This window comes from Triturus cristatus, chromosome 7 (assembly GCF_964204655.1).
Source record: "Triturus cristatus chromosome 7, aTriCri1.1, whole genome shotgun sequence".
Lineage (NCBI taxonomy): Eukaryota > Metazoa > Chordata > Amphibia > Caudata > Salamandridae > Triturus > Triturus cristatus.
The window spans coordinates 458,661,032-458,688,864 of NC_140590.1; the positions used below are offsets into that span (position 1 = coordinate 458,661,032).

At 44.1% G+C, this 27,833-nt stretch overlaps 1 protein-coding gene and 1 long non-coding RNA gene across 6 annotated transcripts in view; one reads left to right on the forward strand and one right to left on the reverse strand.

Moving 5' to 3' along the window:
- LOC146809917 (uncharacterized) overlaps positions 1-27,833 on the forward strand; it is an 81,556-nt gene that overhangs the window by 37,123 nt on the left and 16,600 nt on the right. The window lies entirely within an intron of this gene.
- Positions 8,009-27,833, reverse strand: part of LOC146809918 (uncharacterized) — a 269,958-nt gene continuing 250,133 nt past the window's right edge. Inside the window, exon 6 of one of the 2 annotated variants that reach the window (XR_014966512.1) lies at positions 8,009-9,510. This is a non-coding gene — a long non-coding RNA (uncharacterized LOC146809918). Of the gene's footprint in view, positions 9,511-9,820; positions 10,078-27,833 lie in introns of those variants that run through there. The other variant, XR_014966513.1, reaches the window with a different exon arrangement.

Here is a 27,833-nt window from a genome sequence, read left to right on the forward strand (position 1 = left end):
CGATCACCACCGTGTTACCCAATAATAGCATTGCAAATAACTGTGCCTAACCACGAGCATGCGTTATATTTTTCGGTTTTCTTTCAAGTCATTACGCAGAAGGTGTGAAGCAGTGGCATAGATGGAGAATCAGTGGATCGGGATTCTAATCCTTAATTCATGCCTTCCCCACATCGTGTGCTCCTGGGAGAATGGTCTATCTTCATGTGTATAGCTTCCTTTATTCTTTTTCTTGCAGTTTTAATTCAAACTCGACCCTTCATTTTAGGGACGGGGAGACTAAAGAGTCTGCTGGAAATACAGGCTGTTGACAGGACGCCGAGACTCGAACCTGGGTCTCTAATTCTAAAGTAAGCAGCTCTGGCCATCACGCCACATCCTTCACTTGTGGTGTATACATCAATAACAGCTGCTGCCCTGGGACATCAGCAGAACAAAAACAATCCCGTTCATTATTATCACAACGGAGCTGGCATTTAATGTCGCTTGCTTCTACCTATTGTGACTTTTGTTGTATATGTGGCCGCTGCTGGAGTCTTACACTGTGAATCCAAGCGGATCTATTCTCTCTATCGCTCGCTCTCTCCCTCCACAGAAAGGGACATCTGTGGCACATGAAAGGTTTTTCCCCCATACCAACACAGTACAGACACCACAAACCTGTGCGATGTCATTTACGACCTGTGAAAGGACATTAAAAGGAGGAAAACATTAACATACCGTTTTACAGCTGACATCCATTTGTTATCGTCTTCCACGCTCTGTCCCATTCTCTGCGCCTTTAATCACTCCAGGACCCTCCTTTCCCATCTATGTAAGATATCCATCGATCTGCGCGTAACTCCCTTTGATGTCACATTTACCCGTGCAGCCATGGTAGCGGGGGGTGCGAGGTGCATGTTTACATTCCTGACTGAGCTGCCGTCGTCAGTCCGCTCGCGGGATGTACACTGAGTCTCGCCCGAGACTTTGAAGTGCAGGGCACGAGACTATGCTTCTATATGATCATTGGAGCGTGCGCCCTGGAGAAATGTGAAGAATGCCTCCTTGCTGCTGCTGGGGGTTAGTTGAGCTGCTGTAGGGAAGGATAGTGTGCTGTTTCCCCTATTGGTAGAGGGGCACGCCACAGCTGCTGCTGGGAGGGTGTCCGTGCAGTGTCCCCTACAGCCACTAACACTGGCTGTGTCCCCGCTGAAAGAGGGTGTGTTTCCAATGTCCACTGAGGCCTCGCCATGGTACCTCTGAGGTGCACGTGCAGAGCTCTAATGTTTCCTATGTTCAGCTAGTCCAGGTTTTTTCACGTTGCATTCCGGGACTTGTAGGCCTGTTTTAGGTTATTAAAAATTATGACCACAAATCCTAGAAAGCAAAGCAAACGAGATTCTAATCCCGAACCATCGGCTGCTGCCTGCCTGCCTGCCTTAGTGGTTACACGGATGAATCCTCACGGCCAGACAACAGCAAACAAGCTCATTGCGTGACAACACCGCACGGCTTAATTAGCACCTTCAAACCGAGGGGCAGGGGGAGAGGACAAGCACACCACTGCCTTTCTCCGAGGCGAAGCAGAAATGTTGCATGTTTCTTTTTCTCTCCTCTTGCCATTGGCTGGAGGAGAGAAAAACACGCCTGAGAAAGGGCGTGGCTAGAAAGTAGAAAGAACAGCAAGGAACACGCCCCCGAATCTGGAAAAGACGGAGCCTATTTGGAGGGACGGCTCTCTCCTCCAATGGCTGGCCTCCGTTTAGGAAGCCAGCCAATGGAGGAGAAGCTAAAAGAGAGGCGGGCTAAATAGCCACTCTAGAAAACATTAAATCTCCGACTTCCGGTTCTGCCTTTGGCAGACCGGTAGTCCTCGACCTAAAAATGTGGTCTTCTCTACATCCAGTTCCAGGCCCCTAGATAGACAGAAAGCCAAAAATGTATCTAATACATTCTGAAGGCGAATGGAGTGTTGGAAATGAGTAGAGTGTCATTTGTGAACAGAAAGATCGGTGTCTTCTTGCCATTCAGAACCGGGGAATAATTTTCACAATACTTAATTTGTTGACTACTTCATGTACTTCAATGTGTAGAATAACATTGGTGCAAGTACGCATCCTTGGTGCATCCCGTGCTGAATGGGAATCTTGCTAGTTAATTCACTCTATTTCCCCCCACTACAATTGCACGTAATTTCCCTCATGCATCTTCGCTAACAGATGTACCAAATTGGCACAAGGTCAAACGCAGCGCACAGATCAACAAAAGCTATGTACAATTTTTTTTTTTAGCAGCACATATTTCCAAGTGAGTGATGTAAACCTAAAGGCCTGGTCACGTACTTGTTTTGGCGTGGAAGCCTGCTTGGTTGTGTGACAAGATCTCATTGTCATCTAACCATACTTATAGTTTGTCCAAAACTTGCCTTGCAATTTATTTTGCATATTGTCTATTAAACTGACCATCTATAGTTAGAAGGAACTAAGGCATCTCCTTTCTTATATATAGCAATAATCTTTGCCCCTCTCCAAGAGTCTGGGATTTCGCCCTCTGCAACTATAGCATTAGACAAAAGATTAATGTATGGGGCCCATACCTAAGGCTCAGATTTTACAGGTCACCAGGTATCCGGTCAGGCTCAGGGGCCTTTGCTATTTTTAGTCTGTCTATAGCCTTATGAGTGTCTTCTAGACTAAAGGCTAAATCTATGTTGTTATCACCACAGGATGTACCAGTGAATGGGCATTTGATTTGATCCCAAATACCATTCTCAGTAAGAGTGACTTCTCTCTTGTCGTATAACCAAAAGAAATGGTTAATCCACTTCTCAAGCTGGATGTGGTAACTTGGGGGTAGTGGCACCTGAAGGAAGTGACCCAACTAGGGCCACCCGGGCCACTCTCGACCTCCTCTAGCCTTCCGAGAAATGGAGAGTCGATGACTCAGTAGAGAATACAAGCAAACTAGTTTATTCACAAAGTACACTGCAGTGAAGTCCAATCTGACCAGCCTCCTATGATGGCTGATGAGGGACTGACTCTAACGAGCATCGAGTTACATTATGTATGTTGCGGAGCTCACAAAGACCCGCTTTCTATGGAAAAACACTGGTAGATGTCGTAATACAATGGGGGTACAGAACATAGTTTTGATTCCATAGCCTGGTACAAGCTATCTACTGCCCAAGGTCATCTGGCTTATCCTCCCTGCTAAGCAGGTGGGAGAAGGCCTCTACACAAAGGGAAAGGCATGCGTTAATGAGCAAGATTCAACATTCGAGAAACGAAACTCACAAAGGACCATTTCTCGTAAATGATCAAGTAACAGTTCCGATTATAACACAAGATGGCGTTTACTGGAACTAAAATGGTGGCATGGATGTCAACCTAACCTATGTAACATCTGGCCTTGTTAATTACGTATGCATCCACCAAGAATATATTATGAGATAGCTAAATAAATGCGAACATAATACCAGGTAAAATAAGAGTAATATGCCAGTAATTCTTTTTAATTCTAACATACCCTCCTTTTAGCATTATTTAGCTAAAGCAAACGCCTTTATTCTTGCTATCTAGTAAGGGTCTTTACAATTCTAAAGGTGGAGACAATATAGAAATACAGGCAATAACATGTCAAGTACGGATATATATAAGGGTATTTCTTTGACTTATACTGGGTGCTCCCTTGTGTCTGGACAAAGCTATACCTCTCTAAAGAGCTCTAATTAGAGCGAAACACTGTGTCAGGGGTTGCTTTTACTCATTTCAGGTTGGCTTGATTGGTATTTTACCAACTCAAAGCTGTAATACTGTGCCTGGAGTGGTAATTGGCTTTTGTCATTTTACAGCTCGGCAAGGACAGCACTGTGCTAGTCCTATGCTTAAAGACTTTGCTGTACAAATGGCAAAAGACTTTGTCCTTTTCTATCTCGGCGTGGATGGCACTGTGCTAATCCTATGCTTAAAGATTTTGATAGAAAAACAGACATTTGAGGTGAGCAGATCTAGAGTGTGGCTGGTGTTGAGAGTGCTCCATACAGGAGCTGCTTTCCACCTAAACTTGAGAACTACCCAGAGTTCTCTGCTTCTTTTTTGCATAATTTATTTGTCACTCTATGCCTGAAAGGGTATTTCTTTGACTTATACTGGGTGCTCCCTTGTGTCTGGACAAAGCTATACCTCTCTGAAGAGCTCTAATTAGAGCAAAACACTGTGTCAGGGGTTGCTTTTACTCATTTCAGGTTGGCTTGATTGGTATTTTACCAACTCAAAGCTGTAATACTGTGCCTGGAGTGGTAATTGGCTTTTGTCATTTTACAGCTCGGCAAGGACAGCACTGTGCTAGTCCTATGCTTAAAGACTTTGCTGTACAAATGACAAAAGACTTTGTCCTTTTCTATCTCGGCGTGGATGGCACTGTGCTAATCCTATGCTTAAAGATTTTGATAGAAAAACAGACATTTGAGGTGAGCAGATCTAGAGTGTCGCTGGTGTTGAGAGTGCTCCATACAGGAGCTGCTTTCCACCTAAACTTGAGAACTACCCAGAGTTCTCTGCTTCTTTTTTGCATATATATATAATCTACTGGCGGTCGCCAGTAGATAGTTATAGTTAGGACCTATTTTCCATAGGAAATCCGCAACATTCTATTGGGAATAGCTTTGGCACCGATTGACGAATCTCCGCAAAATTTCCCAAACTTTTGGCCAGCTCCGCTCCGCTCCTACCCTGAAAGTTTTGCGGTGATTTGTCAAGCGGGGGCCGAGAAAAAAGGGGGGTCCCAAAACGCGTTTTCCCCATGCAATTTACATAGGATATTTTGGTGCAGCTACAGCCTGAACAGCTGAACGGAATGACACCAAATTTGGCAAAGAGGTAGTCCTCAGTTCAGACTCGTGCCTTTTGCTTAAATGGTGTAAATCCATTCAGTAGTTTCTGAGAAAATTAGAGTTAAATGTACATAAATATCTATGGCCGGGGAGGATCCGCGGATCCTCCCCGCACCCTCCCCGAACTCTCACGAGCAAGAGCTGAATGCTAATTGGCTGCCAACACTCTGAATCAGGAAGTGTTGGCAGCCATCTTCTGCCTCGGTAGAACCGAGGCACAAAAAAGCACAAAGACGCAAAACGCAACAAGGGGGCAGGGTAGAAACACCCTGACCCCCTAGGCCTTTTTTATTTTTTTAAATCGTGGGGTGCGCGTAGGGTCCGCGCATCCCACTAATGAATAAAAAACAAAGCGCCGGCTCCCGCGCTTAGTTTAGATTTAGCCTCCCGGGGGCAATATGGTTTTATAATGGGGGGCCCTGAATATGTAAAATAGGGGGTCCGTTACGGACCCCCAAGCCCTGGGGACCACCACCTCCCGGGGCTTTAACTTAAGTGGGGGGGGCCGCGCGCCCCCCCCCTGGGCTTTGGGGCCCAGCACTGACCCTGAAAAGTAATTCTAAGCGTACTTACCAGTAACTTGTATTTCCTTCCATAGGAATCCATTGTGTGGTTTTCACCAGAAAATTGTCTGTGTCGATTTTTGAAACGTACAAATATTCCTCTAAAATCAGCCGAACTACGAATTCCGATTTACTCACCTGTTATCAGGAGAGAACCCAGGGCTGCATCTTTTAGCCCAGCACTGACCCTGAAAAGTAATTCTAAGTGTACTTACCAGTAACTTGTATTTCCTTCCATAGGAATCCATTGTGTGGTTTTCACCAGAAAATTTCATGAGTGATGTAATATGTGACGTCATCAGCAGTGCATTGCGGGGGCACGAGTTATAGTTAGCTGAACTAACTATAACAGGGGAATTTCTAGGGTTTTGTACGAGGGAAATGTCCAGCTAACTATAACGCCCCTGAAACCTATGGTTTTTTCAGTGTATATATATATATATATATATATATATATATATATATATATATATATATATATATATATATATATATATATATATATATATATTCCTCTGCTGATGACGTCAGATATTACATCACTGATTACATATGTGTCTTTCTGAAAAATAAATATTTGTAATATATGTATAGCTAAAGATTAATGGAAGAAGACATGGGTAAATAGGTGTCTAAATACAGTGATGTAATATCTGACGTCATCAGCAGAGGATTGCGGTCGCGTGAGTTATAGTTGCCTGCACTAACTATAACGGGGGAATTTCATTGTTTTTTTACGAGGGAAATGTCCAGCTAACTATAACATGTGTGAAACCTATGGTTTTTTTAAGTGAATTTGCAAGGTATTTTTAAATGCTAATTCCTAACTATAAAGTGTGTGAAACCTATTGTTGTTTAAGTGAATTTGTACGTTTTTTTAAATGCTAAGTTATGTATTTATTAATATTTTTTGTTTTTCACCGTGCGCGCACCATGCGCGCGCTGTGGGCACTCAGGGGGTGCTTCGCGCACTGAGCGCCCACGATGCGTTGTGCATGTCGTGCACGCACGGTGCGTGCACCCTGCGCTGTTTCGTACTGTGGTCACTGAAGGACCCTTGGGGGTCCTTCAGTGACCACATGACAAAGGCTAAGGGGTCAGAACCTGTCCACCCTGCCCCCTTTTCACGTTCTCCACCTTTGTTTTTCACTGCCTCAGACTGCGAGAGACAAAATGGCAGACGACACTTCCTGATTTCGACCGATTCGAATGTTTACTGACATCTAACAACCAATCAGAATTGCGCTCGCGCCCGTCACCGTGCGCGCACGGTGCGCGCTTATAGATATATATGTACTTTTAACTGAAATTTTCTCAGGAACTACTGAACAGATTGACTCCAGGTATTCAAAAGGCACATCCCTGACCTGAGGACTACCTCTCTGCCAAATTTCAAGTAATTCTGTTCAGCCGTTCGGGCTGTACCTTGGACTAAAGGTCCCTATGGAAAAATGCATGGGGAAAACGCGTTTTGGGACCCCCTTTTTCTCGGCCCCGCTTGACTAATCACCCCGAGACTTTCAGGGTAGGAGCGGAGCGCCCCACCTATTTTGAAAAATTTGCGAGGATTCGTCAACTGGCGCCAAAGTTATTCAATATAGAATTTTCAGATTTCCTATGGAAACGCGGTCCTAACTATAACTATCTACTGGCGACCGCCAGTAGATAATAAATAAATATATATATATGCATAGCAAACGTATGGAAGAAAATAACACTAAACATTAGCAGTACAAGTAACATCAGGAACAGAACCTGCAAGAGAAGTAGTTGAACCAAAACACCCTCATCTATTTGCATAATAGTATTTAGCGCCTTTTGAAGCATTATAGTTGCAGCAACAAATTAAAAGAACAATGAAATATATCACCTTTTATAGAATCCAACCCCAACCACCAAATAAAAACCAGCTCAAGTTACCGCTCTCCATTCCTCGAACATTTTCCAAAATGTCTAAAATATGTTGAGTGATATTTCTTACCATATTCGTGATACCAATTACACACTGCTCTCCTATTATTGCGCATGCACCACCGCTTTTAGCTAAAATAAAATCAACCGCATATCTTGTTTGCTCAGAGTATATGTGCATACTTTCGAACTGGGGGGTGATGTCATGTAAATCTGCCACTGTAGAATTAGACAGAATCTGCAGTTTGCATCCAAAATACTTCTAGCTCGTTCATCCCTGGCCATGGCAATGCCACCAAATGTGATAATAGAGGAAAGTATATATCCAAAAGTGATACCGTTACTGAAATTGTTAACTTCCAAATCGGTAACACCCTCACAAAATTCCTTGGCCAATGTTCTTTTTACCCATCTTGTATTTGGTTTACTATACTTGCATGTTACCCCAAGAGGTAACACCATTCTGAAAGCCACATCCTCTGTGCCATTGTACATATTAGAATATATACCATTTGATAAAAAATAAAAACCTGCGTGTGCATAAAGCGTACCCTGATAATCCAATGGAGCATATCTAGTATTCATTCCAATCATACTAGGATCATCCTTTTTTCCTAAACGCAATATATTTTTGTACACTATTGATCCAGAACAATTTAGATACAAATAAGCATCAGTTCTATTTATTATTGGGCAACACGCAGGATAAACACCTGTCTCTTGAGTGACTGTCAGATCTTGATAATGCCAACCTGTTAGAGTGTCATTTCGTTTATCAATATACAGATTATCACAATACATTTCAGGCATACAACCTGGGTACCCTATCCCTCTGGGTTTTCTATAATACAAACAAGGGCCAGGATATCCCATACCAAATTCACCCTTTGCCACTCCGAATTGGGGAGGATGAACATATGTATAATTCAACAACAATAATGGGTAAGCATCCCATAAACCTGTAACAGAATAAGTGGCATAACAAGCTTTGTTATCTCCGAAAAACTTCCTGTGCGTATCTAAGAAAACATTACTTTGCATAGCTCTTTTGCTACGATCTGAAGAGAAAATCTGATATAAAGCACACAATGGGGTATCACCAGAACACTCCAAGACCCAAAACATCCCCCCTCCCTCCAATAAGAACAGTAATATAAAAACAATACAGAAAACCTTCTTTCTGAGCAACCAATCAAAACTGATCTGCCCCAGTCGCAGGGCAACAAAAGGCTGTTCATCTTCTATAATGGGACGACCAAACAGATACATTTTTACTATAGATTTACAAATAGAATCATCAGAGAAAGAGACGTCATGTAATGAAACCAATGATGGAAAGGACACACAAAAAAAGGAAAAAAAGGAAAACATTAAAAAGATCAGGGTCCGTCACCAGCCTCCCTGGCATGCTTCTATTGTTCAATCCTCGGTGGTGCTATTGAGCACTTCACGGTGGAGTCACACTGTTGCAGCCCTTTGGCAAATGTTCACTGTTCTCAGGATAAGGCACTCTCCCTCCTTGGAAAATACCCTCAGCTTATCCTGTCCTGCATCACAGGCAGTGTACCAATCGGCTGATCCCTAGTCTAATAGGCAAAAAGCAGAAACAAGGGGTATTTTCACTAATCTTATCCACAAAGTCCATCCCGCTACCCTCACTTCTCTTTTGGTGCACTATCCTTCCGTTGAGTGTGCAAATTGTACCTTGCTTCTCCAGGTACTGTCTCATCACACAAAAGAATCTGAAATTCAGAGGGTGTCGGAGACTGAGACTCAGGCTCCTGCGGATCAGATGAAGAAGAAGCCTGGGCAGCCTAATTTCTGGGGGAACTACCGCTTTCAGAACTGCCTTACTCTCTTCCTTCGTCTGCTCCCAAGTCAGATGGGCGTCAGAAAAGGGAACAAAATGTGGAACCTTTTCCTCTCGCGAACCCAACCATCATAGGGGAGGAGAAGCGGCACTCGTCGACAATGAAACGTATGGATCCAATGCTTCCAGCCGTCCACTCTCACTGCTGTCCTTGTCGTGATGAGGACCAAATATGGTCCTTTCCATCTGGGTTCCAAGCTGTCTCACCTCTGGTAATTCTTAATGAGGACGAAATCACCAGGCTATATGGTGTGCCCGGGCCCCTCTGGTGCTGGAGGCAAAGCTTCATGTATCTGTTGATAAATAGAAAATAAACTTTTAGTAAGATCATATAAATAATCGATAAGCAGAAGATAATCAATTGTCAGAAAACTTTTTGGGTCTAGGGAAGCCCCACACATTTGCGGTGCAGCCAGAGATCACCTCATATGGCGATAATCCAGTTATATAATGGGTTGTCATTCTGGTGGACAATAGAGCAAGGGGTAATGCATCTGGCCACTGCAACTCAGTACTTTCCTTAATCTTTGCCAATCTTAGCTTGACAGTACCATTGTACTTCTCACCTGAACCTGCTGACTGAGGATGATTTGCTGCATGACATTTTTGCTTGATATGCAGACCACCGCACACCAACTGGATCACCTTTGCATTGAAGTGACTTCCATTGTCATTCCAAATCCAACGGGGCAAGCCATAGCACGGGAAAAACTCCTTGATAAGAGCCTTCGCTGTCGCCATGGCTGTGTTTTCTTTCGCTGGATAACCCTCAATCCATTTACTGAATGCACAAACAACCACTAGCACATATTTCAGATTATGAACTTGTTGCATCTCCATGTAATCCATCTGGTGTACCTCTAAAGGGAGGGAAGGAGGCGCAAGATTACCAGAAGGTGTAGGGGTACCTTTTCCAGGATTGTGCTTCAAACAAATCATACAGTGTTTCACCAAATGGGCAGCAACCTTTGGGATAATGTCATTTTGCCACACTGGATCCAATAACCTACAAATTCCCCTTGCACTAATATGAGCCGGACCATGTGCTATTGTAACTACAGGAAACACATATGCATCGGGCAACATCCATCTCTGCCTCTCGGACCTATCAGTCTAGCACCCTTTCTCATCTAAACACCCTGTACTCTCCTGCCACACTTCCAACTCTTCAACTGTTGCCTCACTCTGTATTTCTCTAACACTTTCAAACGAATTTTCAAACATAGTAGCATCTGGTATACATCTAGCAGGACCTGCCACAAACATTTTCGTCACTTTCGACCTGGCTGTCTCTTTTGCTATATGATATGCAAATGCATTTCCCCTCCCCGCATCATCAGTAATTGTTTTATGGGCACTACGCTTCACTATTGCCAATCGCTTAGGAAGGGTCTATGCTGTCAAAAGCCTCTCTATCAACGGTCCATGTTGAATCCCAGTACCATGTGAAGTCAAGAATCCTCTCTCTGCCCAGAGGCATTCAAAATTATGGACCACCCAGAAGGCATACAGTGTAAATATTGACAGTCAGTCCTTCACTCAATTCACATGCTCGCAAAAGGGCTATCAGCTCCTCTGCTTGTGTGGATTGGTAAGGAATACGTTATGCCTCAACTACAGTGTGCAGCGTGGTAATAGCATACGCCCCTGTAGTGGCGCCATCTGACAAATTGAAACAAGAACCATCAACATATAGTTCCCCTTGTGGATCAGATAAGGGTACATCAGTTAATTCTATCCGTCCCTTTGTCTCTTCAGTACGAAACAAGCAGTCATGGACATCTGTGTCTTCATTTTCCAAAGGGAGGGGTAGTAATGTGGCTGGGTTCAGAATCGCACAACTTTTGATAGTAATATGAGGTGCAAATACAGTCAATTCATAACCGGTCAGACGAGCCCTGGTAAAATGCTGTGTCTTTGTCTTGTTCAAAAGTACATCCACAGCATGGGGTACCATTACTGTGAGATCATGATTAAGAATGAGCCCTTCCGATTGTCGAACAGAGACCGCCGCAGCCGCCACCACTCTTAAACACCTCGGGAGGGTTTTGGCGAAAGGGTCATGCGTAGCAGAAAAGTAAGCACACTGCATCTGCTTACCTCCAAAGGCTTGTGTTAACACCGAAAGCGCAAACCCAGCCGGTTTGTGTACATACAGCAGGAAAGGCATCTTATATTCAGGCATACCAAGCACAGGTGCAAAGCAACTTTAAATTAATCAAAAGCATGCTGGCATTCATGCATCCAGAGCAAGGGTTCATGCATATCTTTAGTTGTTAGGCGAAGCAAGTGCTGTATTAATAAAGAATAAGCGGGTATCCAATGTCAACAATTCGAGGTGATGCCTATGAAAGCATGCACATCCCTCTGAGTCATAGGGACAGGCATCTTAACAATGGCATCAATTCGTTCAGGTGTTAGCCTCCGACCCTCCTTCAACAGCAGGTGACCTAAATAGGTGACCTGCTGTAGACAATATTGGAATTTGGAAAGGGACACTTTATGTCCTTTGTTTGGCAAATGCTTTAATAATTTAATCATGGCATCCCCACAACCCTCTTTGGTATTGGAGGCTATCAAAATGTCATCCACATACTGCAATAATACATTACCTGCGGGAAGAGAGAGAGAGTCCAATTGACTTTTCAAAGCCTGGCTATAAATACTGGGACTTTCAGTATACCCCCGAGGAGCGTGACAGAATCGGAAGCTCCTACCAGCCAGAGCAAATCCAAAAAGATACCTACTTTCTGGAAGAATAGGAATACTAAAGAAAGCATTTTTTAAGTCAATCACAGAAAATAATTGGGCTGTGGAAGGAATCATCGTCAAGAGAACAGTAATGTCTGGAACCACCGGAAACTGGGGGACTACTATTTTATTAATCTTCTGCAGATCAATCACAAAGCAATAGACATCAGGATGCACATCAAGGGAGTCCAAAAGGGCCTTCTTAAGAATAGGGAGAATGGGGCTATTGCATATATTCACAACTGTCTCCTCAACCACCCCCGATTTGATCAGGTCCTGTATATTTTGCACCAGAGCCTGGTTCCCAGCCTGTGATATTTTGTAGTAGGGAATACGAGGAAGCACAGCATTATCGTTAACTTCAATAGAAACTGGTGGTATCTGCAACAGCCCTACATCCGTATCCCCTGTGGCCCACAATGAGGACGGCGCATCCTATCATTCAACAGGAAGTGGCGTATCATTTGGCAAACATTGTTTCGCACTAACCACATTAGGTCCAAGAGTCATATAAACACCATCCAGGGAACAATAAATGGTAGCTTGCAGCTTCTTCAACAAATCCAATCCTAATACATTTTCCCCACAATTCGCCGTCAGCAGAAATGGGGAGTCCACAGTTAAAGGACCAATAGTCAAAGCAAGAGGTTTGGAAACGGGGCTCCAGCCGATATGCCTGAAAAACCTACAGAAACATTATTACGGCCAGACAGGGCTGCCCGAGGACCAGCGAACGAGAAACAGAGCTATTTATTGCACCTGTATCCACCAAAAATTTCTGTGCCAAAACATGCAAATCTGCTGTGACATAAGGACCATGCTAATCTACAGGAATTTGGACTGGTCCCCTTCCCTGTCCATGGCGGTCCTAACCATAGGACATCCCTGCAGCTTCATCCATATTATAATCATCATGATAGTACTATCGTCCCCTGGGGTCATCAGAATAGTTCTGATCAGAACGACTGCCCGTGGATGTACCAGCCTGAGCCTCATCCGTACCAAACTCCCCACAGCCCCTTCCACTCCAACCCCACCCTCTAGGTACTGCAATTGTCTGTAACAAATCTGGACACTCAGTTTGCCAATGTCCCTCCTTTTTGCAATACGCACACTGATTTGGCCCTAAGGGTGCACGACCTCTACCGGCACCCCATGACCTCTGAGCCAGACCGGTGCCTTGGCTCCTTCCGGGCCCTCTTGTAACCTGCTCCAGCAACACCTTTGTTTTCAAATTCTTACTCTTCTTTTCCACCTTGTACTTTTCCTCATTTTCTTGATGCTCATAGTACTGGGCCATACTCAGTATCACCGAAGGGGAGGAGGTAGTCCAAGTGCTCTCTGAAGCTTGCAACCGAGCCGCAATCTCCGGAAGCAAATTCGTAACAAACCTGTTAACAAACACACAAACGAACACCACCTTCGACTGACAAATCCTGCCCACTGAAATCCAAGGACACCCCTTCAAACCAAGTAAAAAAAATCAGACACACTCTCCTCTTTCTTTTGACAACATGCCATCAGCTTATCCCAGTCTACTTGTCTGGGTGGGATAAGAGAATGCATATAGGTGATGATACGACTTGGCAAAGCTAGAATCTCAGCTCTAGGTTTTTCACCGGGCTTTCGCTCCTTATCCCATGCCTTAATCTCATCCCATATGCCGCCTAGTTCCACCCTGTGATCATGTGTCTGCACCTGCCTCCATAGATCCACCGGCACCTACAGCCCAAAAAACATCTCAATATCTGCCAAGGTCATAACTGACGAGGAGGCGGCCTCTGTTAACATTTTATAATACGCCGTAGGGTTTTTCCTAGGATCCGGTAACTGACTCTTAAGAGCTAGCACCTCACTTCTCTTCCACGAGGTATAGACGCACTGTTCCTGAAAGTGAGCCGCTACCTGTTGTTGAACCACATCTCCTCTCTAGTTACGCTGCTCTGGGATCTCGGGATGAAAAATAGGATGCACCGCCTTCATCGGAAATTGGGACACACTAGTCGGAGTACGGTGATGTAATCTTTCTCGATAACCGAGTAGCATCCCAACATTACTAAGAACCTCTGCAGGGGCCATACAGTAGGATATATACGCTCTCGAATGTCATAAATAATTTAAGGAGCTGTACCACCAATACACTGTTCCCACAAACCAATCAATGTAGTCTACATATGCTGAAGGGCATGCTGTTGTACAAACGGATCAAAATCTTTCATCACACTCCATATATCCTCCACATTATAAATTGGACTCCAAGCCCATTGTGCTGCCTGATTTGCTACTATCCTTTTCTCCTCTTCACCCACATCAGATCTAATCAATTCCCGCTCTATTCGCTCCCGTGCTGCTGCCCAATTCCCTCCATCCGACCTTTGCACCGGTGTCCCAACACTACACAAAACTCAGGATGAAATGTCTGGGGAAGACACAAGGGATGCAGATGCAGGTAACAGTGTCAGCAATGGCTGTGTGATAGGTGTAAGAGAAGGAGGAGAAACATGAGCGGAAACAGCAGACACTGAGAGGTGCCTGCAGTCACCACACTCGCAGGTTGCGAAATGGGAGGGGAGACAGATAGGGCTGGAGCCAAAGCTGTTGAGTCTGCAGAAAGACCAGTGGAAGGCGAAGGAGCAATGAAGGACTGAGACGACAGAACAGCAGGATATATTCTCTGCAGGGCAAAGGGAGGTGGAGGACGAGTTTCCAGCAGATCCTCCACAAAAGGACCCTCATCCTCTCGAACAACATAAGACTTATTACATTGTAACAGAAACTTCCTATCTGCACACTCAATACCCTTTTCAGTTTGTTCTCTATCATAAGCTACAACTTTCTGATCCACTGTTTGCATTGCCTTCTTCCTAGACTCCTTCTCTGCTTAGCTTCCTTCTGCCATACCTGCAAAGTATCAAACATCGACTGCCTACTTCTTCTAGCGAATAATTTGTCCTGTAAATAATTTTGTTTGTCAAAGGTACCATCCAGTGGCCACTGAAGCTCAATATTGTCCCTTGTATACTTGTGCCATAATGTATGAAACATAATAGGGCCAATACCGTGCTTCACATACATCTTAAAACTTGGCATGCCTTCTGGAGGCGCAGGCTGCCGTTCCTCCAGCCGATGCTCAGCAGAGCAACAGCAGCACCCCAAGCACCAGACTTTACTCCAACAAGGCATCCTAGCATCAGACTCATTCACTATCCACTCAATACACACACACACACACACACACACACACGCACACACACACGCGCACACACACGCGCACACACACACACACACACACACACACAAATAAGTCAAATTCAACAAGTGGTCTGGCAGAACGTTCAAAAATGCTCCGTATCACAAGGGTTCACAGACCCACCAAGTTAATCAAGACGGCGCCGCTCTTACCAATAATCAAGATGAACTCACTTGGTGCACACAGGTCATACAAGATTATTCTCCACTGCCGACTCTTCAGACCAAACGGTCAGATCCAAGGGTTTTACCTTTTCAGGACACCAGCAGAGATGACCACTAGACGAGGAGCCACCCGATCAGACAGGCGGGGCAGCCACATGAACCAAGCTCTATCATATGGGGATCCCCGATCCGCCCATCTGACCGGACGCAACCCCGACCCCACAACCCTATTATGGGAGGGATGGGCCACTTGGTGGAGTCCCTGTTCGGGCGCCAACTGAAGGAAGTGACCGAACTAGGGCCACCTGGGCCACTCTCGACCTCCTCTAGCCTTCTGAGAAATGGAGAGTCGATGACGGAATCGAGAATACAAGCAAACTAGTTTATTCACAAAGTACACTGCAATGGAGTCCAATCTGACCAGCGGCCTATGATGGCTGATGAGGGACTGACTCTAACGAGCATAAAGTTACATTATGATTGTTGTGGAGCTCACAAGACCCGCCTACTATGGAAAAACACCCGGTAGATGTCGTAATACAATGGGGGTACAGAACATAGTTTAGATTCCACAGCCTGGTACAAGCTATCTATTGCCCAAGGTCGTCTGGCATATCCTCCCTACTAAGCAGGTGGGAGAAGGCCTCTACACAAAGGGAAAGGCACGAGTTAATGAGCAAGATTCAACATTTGAGAAATGAAACTCACCAGGGATCATTTCTCGTAAATGATCAAGTAACTGTTTTGATTATAACACAAGATGGCGTTTACTGGAACTAAAATGGTGGCACAGACGTCAACCTAACCTACGTAACATCTGGCCTTGTTAATTGTGTATGCATCCAGCAAGAATATATTATAAGATAGCTAAATAAATGCTAACATAATACCAGCTAAAATACTAGTAATATGGCAGTAATTTGTTTCGATTCTAACACCGTCTAAGCTCCTGTGGGATAAAATATGCCAAAAAGAGCGATTATCATTTCGACAGGCAACTGCAAGTAGGTCATGCCAGTTCTTATTGGCCCAATCTCGTTTAGCTCTAAAAAGAGCAATCTTATCATCGTGTCATGCTGAGATTACATCTTGGCGACCACCCTCTCTAATAGCCCTCTTCAACTCACTCTTTGTCTGTTTCTAGTCTAAGTTAAACCACTCAAATTTCTTCCCAACAATAGGTTTCTTCCCAGTCATTTTAGTTAGAAATACCGCTTTCAATGCCACGTAAAATTCTCCATGGGCTACCAAAATTGACCCAGGTGTGGGAAGGAGATTTTCAATGCAGAAAAGAAATGCACAAATAGATCATCCATTTTTGAGTGCAATTCACTGTACTCAAAGACCGTAGGCCAGGTAACTCTTCTAGAATTATTTGTTAAGAGGGGTTCTTGGACTGTTGAATAACATCCAGTCAGAGACCTTTTGAAAGGGTTAACCCCAGGGTTAAAATCAGGGGGTTATATGATCACTATCAGACCGAGGAGTAATAACCATGTCAGCCATTAGTGACCAAATTCTGACATCTACCAGGATATAATCAATAATATTAAAAACTCTCTTAAAAGTTAACCCCCAACCACCACTGGAGGGCTGTATTAGTAAAATGGTGGCAGTAGGATTTGTGAGTCAAGTTAAGGATTACCCAAAATGTATCTTCCTCCTCAATCAGAATATTAATTAGAGGGGATGGTTCGAACATGACATTAAAGTCCCCTGCCACCAACATTTTAGTCTGATGCTGGTAGGTGCCAATCAGGTCATCTAACATGGTCAGCTCAATAATATCATACATTGGATTGGATGTGGGAATCCTCTGGGTGCTGAGGATATCTTCGCAAATTACTGAATATTACTGAATGGCAGCCCCTAACACGACTAATCAAATGTTTTACCTTATTGATAAGATTATCCTCTGATTCATATCTTCCCAATTGACAGCTGTTTGTGGGCACAAGCAATAGTATTCTTTACAAAGATAGCTAAACCTCCGCTGGTTCTATCTGATTTCTTTGGGGCTAATGATTAAACACAATATGCTGTGTAACCATTAATGTAGGAGAGTAGGATCTGCACTTATGTTGCCCTCACTTTTTTCTGATGTTAACACGGGTTTCTGGCTATAGTCTGGCTAGGTCCCTGCTAATCAGGGACCTAGTCTCTCTGTTCTCTCTAAACAATTTGGAGTGCATATTAGATGCACTAGTAATTGGATACTGTGGTACCTTATGAACCCCTAGTATATGGTACCTTAGGTACCAAGGGCATAGGTACTTCACAGGCGGACCAGGGGCTGAAGCATGTATTATGCCACCCCTGGGAAGCAGACTAAATCTGACACCACAGGCCTGCTACTGCAGCCTGGGTGAGGTAGTGTTAGCACTCCTCACTGAGGTATAGGTTCCTATATCTCACCTTACACACACATATAAACCTATCAGTCACCCCTAAGGCAGGCCCTATCAATCCTAATGGCAGGATGCTTGGTTTACAATGTGAGGGGGTGCCTCTGCATGAGCAGGGCCCCTCTGAAGCTGGCATAGTCTATTCTCTGTGGCTGTTTGTGGATGCGGTTAAACCATATACTCTTAAGTGCATTATGACCTAGCGGTAAATGCTAACTTTGGAATGACTGCATCAAAACATGTCGTGTTTGGTGTCAAACAACTTGGAATAATACCACCACACCAGTAACTGGTGTGGGAGTATGATCCTACCCTTCTAGAGGGGACGACATGTACCTACTGTGGAAACAGTAGAAATCTGAAAGAGCCCTGGCATCACAAAATGGATGCCACAAGCACAGACACTGGGCTGCCCTCCTGCTGCTGACTGAAACTCGCAGTGGAGGAGGCCCAACAATAGGCATCTTGTCACAGGGAGGTGTCACCACCTTCCAGACAGGATTTAGTGTATTGGGGCTGGGTGGGTGCAATCCTAGAATGCTTTGAAGTCCTGCACTGGGGGAGCAGTAGGCTCCTCTGTGCATATGCCAGCTCAAACCGGTTCAGGGGCTACCTGCCCCGGCTCTGGCGTGAAACTGGACAAAGGGAAGTGGGTGTAACCACCCACTCCCCTGACCCTCCCAGAGGAGTGGTCATAGAGCTAGTCCCTCCCTTTCCTTTAGTATAAGATAGGGAAACCTTGCCATTGCAAATCAGATATCCCTGGACGACGCTCTACAAGAAGAATCCTGGCCCTTCGATGTTCCACTACCTTTGGAAGACTGAAGAATCTCCCTTGGAGTCAAGAAGTGACTCCCCTGCTTGGCAGGCACCAAAAACTTGAATCAACGGTCGCAATCTTTCCCGCTCCCGCTGGAGTCCGAAGTCTCTGCAGCCCCAAAGTGGATTTCCTGACTTCGACGGCCATTGTGAGTCCCCAGCAGAGCTGAGGCGAGTGGATCCCACGAGTGACGAGGAACAGCAATACCTGGGTACCGTGCACTATTGTCAAGTGCAACCCCTTCACGACGTTCTACGAACTTGTGCTTTGGACCACGTGTGGTCCAAGCCTCCAGCAGAATTTCCCTCAAACATCAGAGGCCTACCTCATCCCGAGTGACCGTGGGCTCCTGTGAAGCAAATCCTCACGAGGCATCTTCGCGATTCCTTGCCGACTGGCTTGTGGGTCCCCTGAAGACTTTCTCATCAAACCAAAGGGCTCCCCTGATTGCTCCAGGCCTGCCCTGACTTACCCTTGCTGGGTGAGTCCCTCAGACCTTGCTGGTTTGCACCGCTGACTTTCTTTACATTCCATAAGACTTGTTGTTGCCAAGGCTTGTTGGCTCAAATCCGGGTGCCCACACCTCAGTAAGCTGCAGACTTTGTGGGACACTCCGAATCCAGCTCCTGGTCATCGTCGACGCCTCCTGGACCTCGTGGCTGAAGAGTCAAAACACCCTTGATCACCTGAAATCACCCGACTTCCGCGGGCATCCATCTTCCTGGCCCCGGGTCACTGGCAAGTGACTGTGAACCCTGTCCCTTCTGCTTTCAGGTCTTCTTCATCTTGAATCCAGCCTTGGATTCCACCGGACACTTCTCCAGTCTTCACAAGCAGCAAAACTTCTTCGGCTTCCATTGAAAACGACGACGCGACCCGACACCAAAAGACACCTATGCACCCGGCTTCCCTGGGTGAGGTAACTCATGCACTCCGGTGCTCCTGTGGGTGTTGGCCCCCGAACTACTTACCTTATAAGTGGCTTGCTTGTAGACTCTCTAGAACAGGGGTCTTCAAACTGTGGGGCGCGACCCCCAGGGGGGCCGTGGAGTGATGCAAAGGGGGTCGCGCCTTCCCAGTCACACTTCTGCCCAGGCCCAAGGGCTTCAGCCCCCCCCCCCCCTTCCCCCGTCCTGTGTCTCAGCCCGGGCTGCTGCAGTGAAACTTGAGCTGCTGGGGGCTCAGGTGGGCAGTGTCTGGATTCCTATCTCCGGCACCCCCGTGTTTTTTCACAGGTCTTTAAAGACCATTTAACATGCCTTTGTAAACTGCTTACAGAGGCTTAGGTTTTTTTGCTGGTTCCAGTACCCCCTGGGTCCCCACTGTGCCTATTCCTTACATTTGGATTTTACATTCACTGCCGTAGTGTGAGAATGCATTTCATGGAAATGAATACAAAGTTGGCTTCCTGGGGGCGCGTGAGTGAAAGTTTATTGTGCTTTTGAAGCACCTGCTGCAGTGTTTCTTTCCCTGGCAATCACCAGGCCTCACATAAATGTCAAGATAACTTGTGTGATTAATTATCTTCCTGGAGAGAAATCAGAATGTTGTATAGTTGAGGTTTTGACTTGGGTGATGTTAGTGCAGAGGGTTAATATGCCTGCTGCAAAGAACGTGTACCAAGTAGATTACAGAGTGCGTATGATGTGAAGAGATCAGCAGGTTACTGCTTTCAAAAGAGACATCCTTTTGTTACTTGCAATTTATAACTTAAAGTCCTAATAGAGAATAGTGAGCTATTAACTTTCATCCTAGAACAGCATTCACACTACAAAGAATACATTATTAGACCATTGATTAATGTTGCAAAAAGGGTTAATTTGGCTAGAAATCAATTCTTATTATTAAAGGAAACTCCCAACCATGCTGTTTCTTTTTCGACTCTGAGTTTGTGCTTCTCCACACCAAGCACTCTTGAACTATACTGCCTACCAGTATGGATGACATGTGACTCCTATACTTTTAGTCCTTTGGCTTATGTAACATTTCCTATACACTGATTTACACACTTATGATTGATTGTCTCTGTGTAATGTGTGTGTGATGCAAAGTGCTCGGACACCCTACACTGGTATGAGGGGCACTATATAACTAATTCAATGCATCTGAGAGTGTGGGGTTATGGAGACTTGGTCACTGTTAAAGGGTGCTAGTGAGAGAATCCGTGGTGGGGGTGGTCATTGTGGGGGGCACCAACAAACATGGTCGCACAGGGCACCACCAGCACTAAAGCCGGCCCTGGGAAGTATGCACAGATAAGCGCTGAAAATACCGCTTTAGGTAACTGTTTTTTTTTTGTACCGACTGGGCCACCAAAATAATCTGCTGGCAACCCTAACCATAGGACTGGAAGTTTGTTGCAGGATCAGCACATTATTTATTTCCTTCACCCTCGATCCCCGATTAATGCCGCAATAGTTTAACTTAGATCTTAAAGTCTACGCCCCGTCAATAACATGCTGAGTTACTTCATGGGTCTGGGAATGCACCCTGCATTCAGACAACTCATTCCTCATTCTCGCCCTTCATTGTCACGCTCACCCTGCACTCACAGTGATCACAATGCACTCACACTGATCACCATGCACTTGCACCATTCACCCGCTCACCTTGCACTCACAGCGATCACAATGCACTCACACTGATCACCATGCACCTGCACCATTCACCCGCTCACCCTGCACTCACAGTGATCACAATGCACTCACACTGATCACCATGCACTTGCACCATTCACCCGCTCACCTTGCACTCACAGCGATCACAATGCACTCACACTGATCACCATGCACTTGCACCATTCACCCGCTCACCCTGCACTCACAGTGATCACTCTGCTCTCAAAATGCACTTGTCCTGCTCACACTATACCTCAACCTGCAGTCACACGAGTACACTACTCATCCTGCACTCATGTGACACTTCACTCACCTGTCCCCCTCACTACTCAATATGCAACTCACTCAAACAAGCCCATCAGTAATCATACATTCATTCATCCCATTCTGAACTTGCATCCGCACCCAAAATGAGAGAGGACAGCAAGGGAGTGAGAGAATTTGATTGAAGAGGTCAGGGATGAGGAGAAATGTGAATTGCCGAAGAGAAGTGTGGACACGCAAGAAGTGAGTGTGATCCAAAGGTGAGGGCTTCTGTTAGAACAAAGGGGAGATGTGAAAGAGGAATGGGGGGACTGGAGAGGTGTAAGATACAAATAGACAAAAATTTGAATGAAGAGACGAGGTGAATGAGAAGTGCTGAGGGGCACGGGAGGTGACAGGGCCAGAGAGGCCATGAGATAAATGTGAGAGACTGTTAGAGATGAGGGCAGTGAAAGGACAGAATGGCAAGAGGTGATTAAAGGTGAAGTGAGAGGTTGAATGGGGAGAGTTCAGAAGTTGTAAAAAGGGGTGAAAGAAAATGAGCTGCAAAGTGAGAGAGGGATCCGGGGTTAGGAGAGGAGAGAGGGATGGAAGGGAGGGGGTGAGAGGAAAGCTGCATGGGTAAAAGGCTTAACTCTACACAAAACCGCCAGGGTTTTAAGGGACCCCTGCTTCTTCCGGTCAGGGCCAGGTGAGCTTCTAATGTGGCAGCACGTATTGCTGCAGAGTGGAAGGCCCTTCACAAAGGTTACCTTGAAATCTTTCTGATGATAATTGCTGTATTTTGGTTATAAATGGGTACTGATTGGGTGAAATCTTTCCTCAGCGTTACTGTGTGTAACAAATATCAAAATAATGAAGCAATGCTATCCCAAAATACGCGGCATCACATAACCTTATTTACATTTTCATCCCACGCAATTTAGTCAACAGGTTTAGACATTTTTGTCAAGAGGGGGTCCTTACGCCTCAAAATGTTGACAGGGGGGTCTCGGCATCCAAAAGTTTGAAGACCTCTGCTCTAGAAGTACCCTAAAACTTTAAAATTCCAACCGCGACTTGCTCCAATGAAATCAATAGGGAACACGCGGCTGTGTTCTCACACTGCACGCGTCTCCCGTGAGTCCTTAACTTACCTGCCTTGGGTGGATTAGTGAGGCCCCAGCGATTCTACAGGCCTTAGGCCTTGTCCCCTTGGAAGTCGACATTCCTAAACCTCTTTTTCAGTATATGGTCTGGTACGCCCCTAGAGCCCCAGCCATATTTGTGCTTAACTTATTGTGAAACGTTGATATTTGCATATGTTCTTGACTTCTAATCTCATAAAGAGATTAGTAGAGTGTGTCTAGTAATAAATACATATATATTTGATACATATACCTTTGTGGTGTCCTTTCATTTGGAAATTCAAGAGATTATAAGGTAAAACAAGCTGCTTTACATTCCTCTGAGACTTAGCCTGAAGGCTGTTCTCCACAGTTACCACTAGGATAGCTTTCTTTAAAAGTTTGTCTTAAACCTATCTACCATAAGAGTCAAATTGGACTGGTGCAAGGTGGCCACTATAACTAGTGACCAGCATATGCCAGGCCAGCTTCTCACAATTAGTAACTAACGTTCCGCAGCCAATGTCTCTTGGAATATGCAAACATAATTTCTTTCAATAAAAGCGAACCACCCAGGATCAGAAAAGTTAGAATAGATCCTGCCAAATTCAAAGAGATTATTGACAAGCCAGATTTAACATCTGGATCTACCACAATTACTGCCTGAGCCAAGAAAATCCAAAGACTGGATGGAGTGACATCACAAATAGTTCCATATTTCTTAACTGATAAAGTTTAACCACAAAAAATACAATAGATATCTTTCCCTAACCAAACTTACTGCAAAACCACAGAATGCAGAAGTCCCATGAAGAGCAAGGAGTAATGGCAGCAAAACATAAAAATGCTGCAGTTGAATAGAATGCAGGTACCAGGAGAGTGGACGAGCAATGCATAGAGGTTCTTGTGGTGTTGTTATACTATGTAATGATGATTAGCAGCATTTAGTAGGTCACGTACTTTATGCAGTACATTATGGAATGTGGAGGACTTCATTGGAGCTTGTATTTTATGTTATGTAGTAGTTAGAATGTGGGACACAGTGGATTGGACTCCAAGGTCGGTGGATTGGAATACCAAGGTCCGTTGGTGCTGATCCTCTGGGCCCTCATGTCCTGTATGCTGCTTTCTCATACTACAATAAACCTACAAAGAAACTACGTTGGTTATTGGTTTTTAGCTCAATAAGAATGGCAACAAGCATGAGATCACGATCTCCGTCAAGACTTCTGTAAAGGAAAATATATATATTTTTTTGCTTACTTCACAAGTTACTCAAAGGTACTCTTCTCTTTATTCTTCATATCAGTTGTACTACTCGAGGGCCCAGGGATCATTTTTTCCAAAGCATAGTGCTGCATAATCAGCACGTTTACAAATTCTGAAAAGTTTCTACCATGTACCGTGCAGTTTGAAAGAGGCCTAAAACGCTTGTACTGGTTGCCTTGGCACGAGCAGCAGGTCCCCCAGCACTTGTATCACCACGTGCTGGATGCGAGATTATTGTCTTTCTCGAGTGCTGTTATTCATTTCCATAGTTACAAGTCTGCCAGCAGCCAATTTGTGATCACGCTGTTTTCCCTCAGTGTGTTTTGGACAGACTAGGCTCCAGTGCCAGAACCTGCGGTGTCGGCTGAGACAGCGATTTACACCCCACCGGATGAAGTATTGCATATGAGATGCAGTCAGTGTGGTGTGGTTTAATGCAATTTTGCACATGCGCACGAGGATTACCGGCAAACAGAAAGTGTCTAGTGCCGCGGATTCCGGATTTTCGACAATCTGCACACCCAGTCTATTACCTTTTGCCAACACAGTGATTGGCACACCTATCAATAATACTAAGACTGCAAAGTTTAAACCTAGGCAAGGAAGAGTGGAGGAAGGCAACAGAAATATTAATCAGAATATCAAGCTATTATTATTAGTACATCTAAACAATATAAAGAAGAAAAAACACAAAGGAGAAAAGTAACAGGAATATTTTAATTACAGACCATGTTTCAATGTGCTAATAATTTGATCAAATTATCATTTATATATTTATATTTCTTTCCTTTCTTTCTCGCTGTTGTAGTTACCATGCAAACTGTAACACCTCCTAATCATTTTTTACAGGAACCTGGTGAACCACCTTTAAAATGGCGTTTATGGTTCAGATCCTTTAATGCTTACTTGGGGGCAATTGATGGTTTGAAAGTGGATAGGAAATGCTTTACGACTACTAGGTGTTGAAGGTCAAAATGTCTTTGACCAACTACCTGATTATACTGGCCAAGACAGTGAGCATCTGGATGAATATCAATTAGGAGTAAAACAATTGAGTACCTATTTTGAGGAGAAAGTTAATTTGGTGGTAGTTCTTCACTAGGGTTTAAGGCCCAAGTGAATCCATTGAAACTTATGGGACTCCTTTGAAGGTTCTGGCAAGTTATTATGCTTTTGACAATTTTATGTCTCAATTAATCAGGGACCAAATAGTTTGCAGGTGTCGTTCAAAGAAGATTCAGCAAAAATTAATATCATTCAAGAATCCTTCTTTGGATGAAACCATCGATATGGCAAAAAGTATTGAATGTTCACAATTAGATGCCAAACAGCTGGAACTTGAAACTCCTTCTACAAGTGTGGCAAGTGTAAATGAATCTATTAACAATTCACATGCTTCGGTGTCAGTGATGTTAAGTCAAAGAAAGGAAAATATTAAGCGGACATTGATGCTAGAGGTGGAAAGTCTGTTGTATTTGGACGCACTTACCCAAATGTGCAATGTTTTAGATGTGGGTTAACATCACATATGTCAAGCTACAAAAACTGTGCAGCTGCTACACAAGAATGTTGGACATGTAGAAAACGAGGTCATTTTGGAAAAGTGTGTAGGGGCGGCAGACGTATTCCGGTCAGGAGTATTCAAGGGCATGTCATATGTGATGGACGAGAGGATATTTAGAAAAGAGTAGAAGAATTAGTGCTACCTGTGGAGTGTGTGGAAATCAACAATGTGCAAATGGAAAAGAAATATGGGGATCCGTTAGTACACAAAAATTGAGGGATCACTATAATTTCGCTTGACAAGTACAAAAAATCTTGGTCTCATAAAGTACTGTTGCCTCCTGATGCTGTTACCAGTGCATTTGAAGGTAGTAGAAAAGATTTGGGAGGATATTTTTGGGGCGATATTACTTTTGAAAACAAAACGATTCATGGCAAAGTGTATGTGGCCTACAAAGGTACAAATGTGTTAGGGTGGTGGCACCAGGCGGAATTTTGTATGAATATCAAACCGGGTCAGAAGAATCCTGTTTCTTTGATAAATTCTGTGTCTGACCGTATGCAATGGAAACAAAAGTTTGAAAATGTATTCCATGGTAAAATCAGAGACTTTTCACGTTATTAAGGTTACAGAGGGTGTGTCTCCTGTGAAACACAAACTTAGAAATGTTCCACACAGCATAAGATGTGAACTTGCACTAATGCTAAAAAAAATGCAAAGTGATGGTATCATTGAAAAAGTTGATGCCACTTTGTGGTTATCTTCCATTGTCTTAGCCAAGAAGAAATCTGATGAAGTACATTTATATGTGGATTTAAAGTCCCTTAACAAGGCCATCTGAGTGGAGACCTATCCTTTACTGCGCATTAAGGATCTCATTACAGCTGTGGGCCAGTCCAAGTGATTTTCAAAATTATATTTGCGCGCAGCGTATCATCAGGTAGTGTTGGACAAGCAATCTAGCCATCTAACAGCTTTTGTCACGCCTGATGGTACGTTTCAAATTTGTTGCATACCATTTGGACTGGCTTCAGCTGCTTCTGTGTTTTTATAAAAATGATGACCAACATGTTTCAAGATGTGCCTAATGTGGTGGTGTTCCAGAATCATATATTAGTTCATACTGGCACAGAGGAAAAACATGATGAGGTGGTGGAACAAGTGCAAAAAAATAGGGTAACGATCAGAGAGGACAAATGTATTTTTGCAGTGAACGAAATTGAGTATTTAGGCCACATTCTTTCTATGGTTGGCATCAAACGTAAACCAATGTTGTTGAAGGGATAGTTAATACTCACATCCAGTTGATAAAGATCAGTTACGGTCCTTTGTTGGTCTTTGCAAGTTTTATGCGAAATGTATAGAAAACTTCGCTAGTCTCATTGAGAGTTTTAAGAACTTACTGAAGAAAGGAGCAGATTTCAATTGGACGGCTACCTGTCAAGAACATTTTCTGCTCATCAAGGAGAGCATTTTAGCAGCTCCAGCTCTTCCGGCATATGTGGAGGGTCGCGATACCTATGTAATAGTGGATGCCAGCTCCTATGAAATGGGTGCGGTATTGTCACAGATGATTGGAGATAAGGAGGTTACTGTGGGGTTTGCTTCTAGGAGAATGAAGGACGTGGAACTGAAATGCTTGCATGTGTGTGGGGAGTTGAAAAGTTTCAATCTTGTGTGGTGAAGGAAGTTTTGGTTGAGGACGGATCATAAACCTTTAGTAGATAACGTTTCAGGTTCCAAAATACAGAAGGCTGCAGCTAGACTGGCAAGATTGGCAACTAAATTGTTAGAATTAAATTTTTCTGTACATCAGATTTCTCTTCATAAGAATATCAAAGCAGACTTATTTTCTAGACTTCCTGAAGATGATGGTAATTTGAACTCAGAAGAACATGAAGATATTGAAGAATGTATAAATGTAAATGTGGCTGATACTGTGATTTGTTCTAATATGGAAGTGTGGTAAGACGCTTTGGTGAGTGATCCTGTTTGAAGCAGGTTATGTAATTTGTGGTTGCGAGTTGACCCACAGAGACATCAGTAGGAGTTAATTTACAACCCTATTGCAAAATCGCTGATGAACTTTCCAATGAAGACAAGTTACTGGTTAGGGGAGGAAAGATATTTCCTCCAAACTGTTTCAAACAAAGAATATTTAAAACTGCCCATGCTGGCCATATAGGACTGACTGCAACTAAACGCCGAATTTGGAATGATTTTTGGTGGCCCAGTGTTGATTGTGAAGTTAAAACAGTGGTGAGGGAGTGTATACAATGTTCCTATAGTAAGAAACATTTGTCTACTTCTACACCTGTGCAAAAACTGGTTACTGGTTCTTTGTCGAGACAGGGTTTGGCAGAGGGCAGCTGTGGATTTTTTAGGTCCTTTTCACATACTACCCAATAGCATGAGATATTTTGAGGTATTAACAGATCATTTGTCCAGATGGGTAGAAGTGAGAG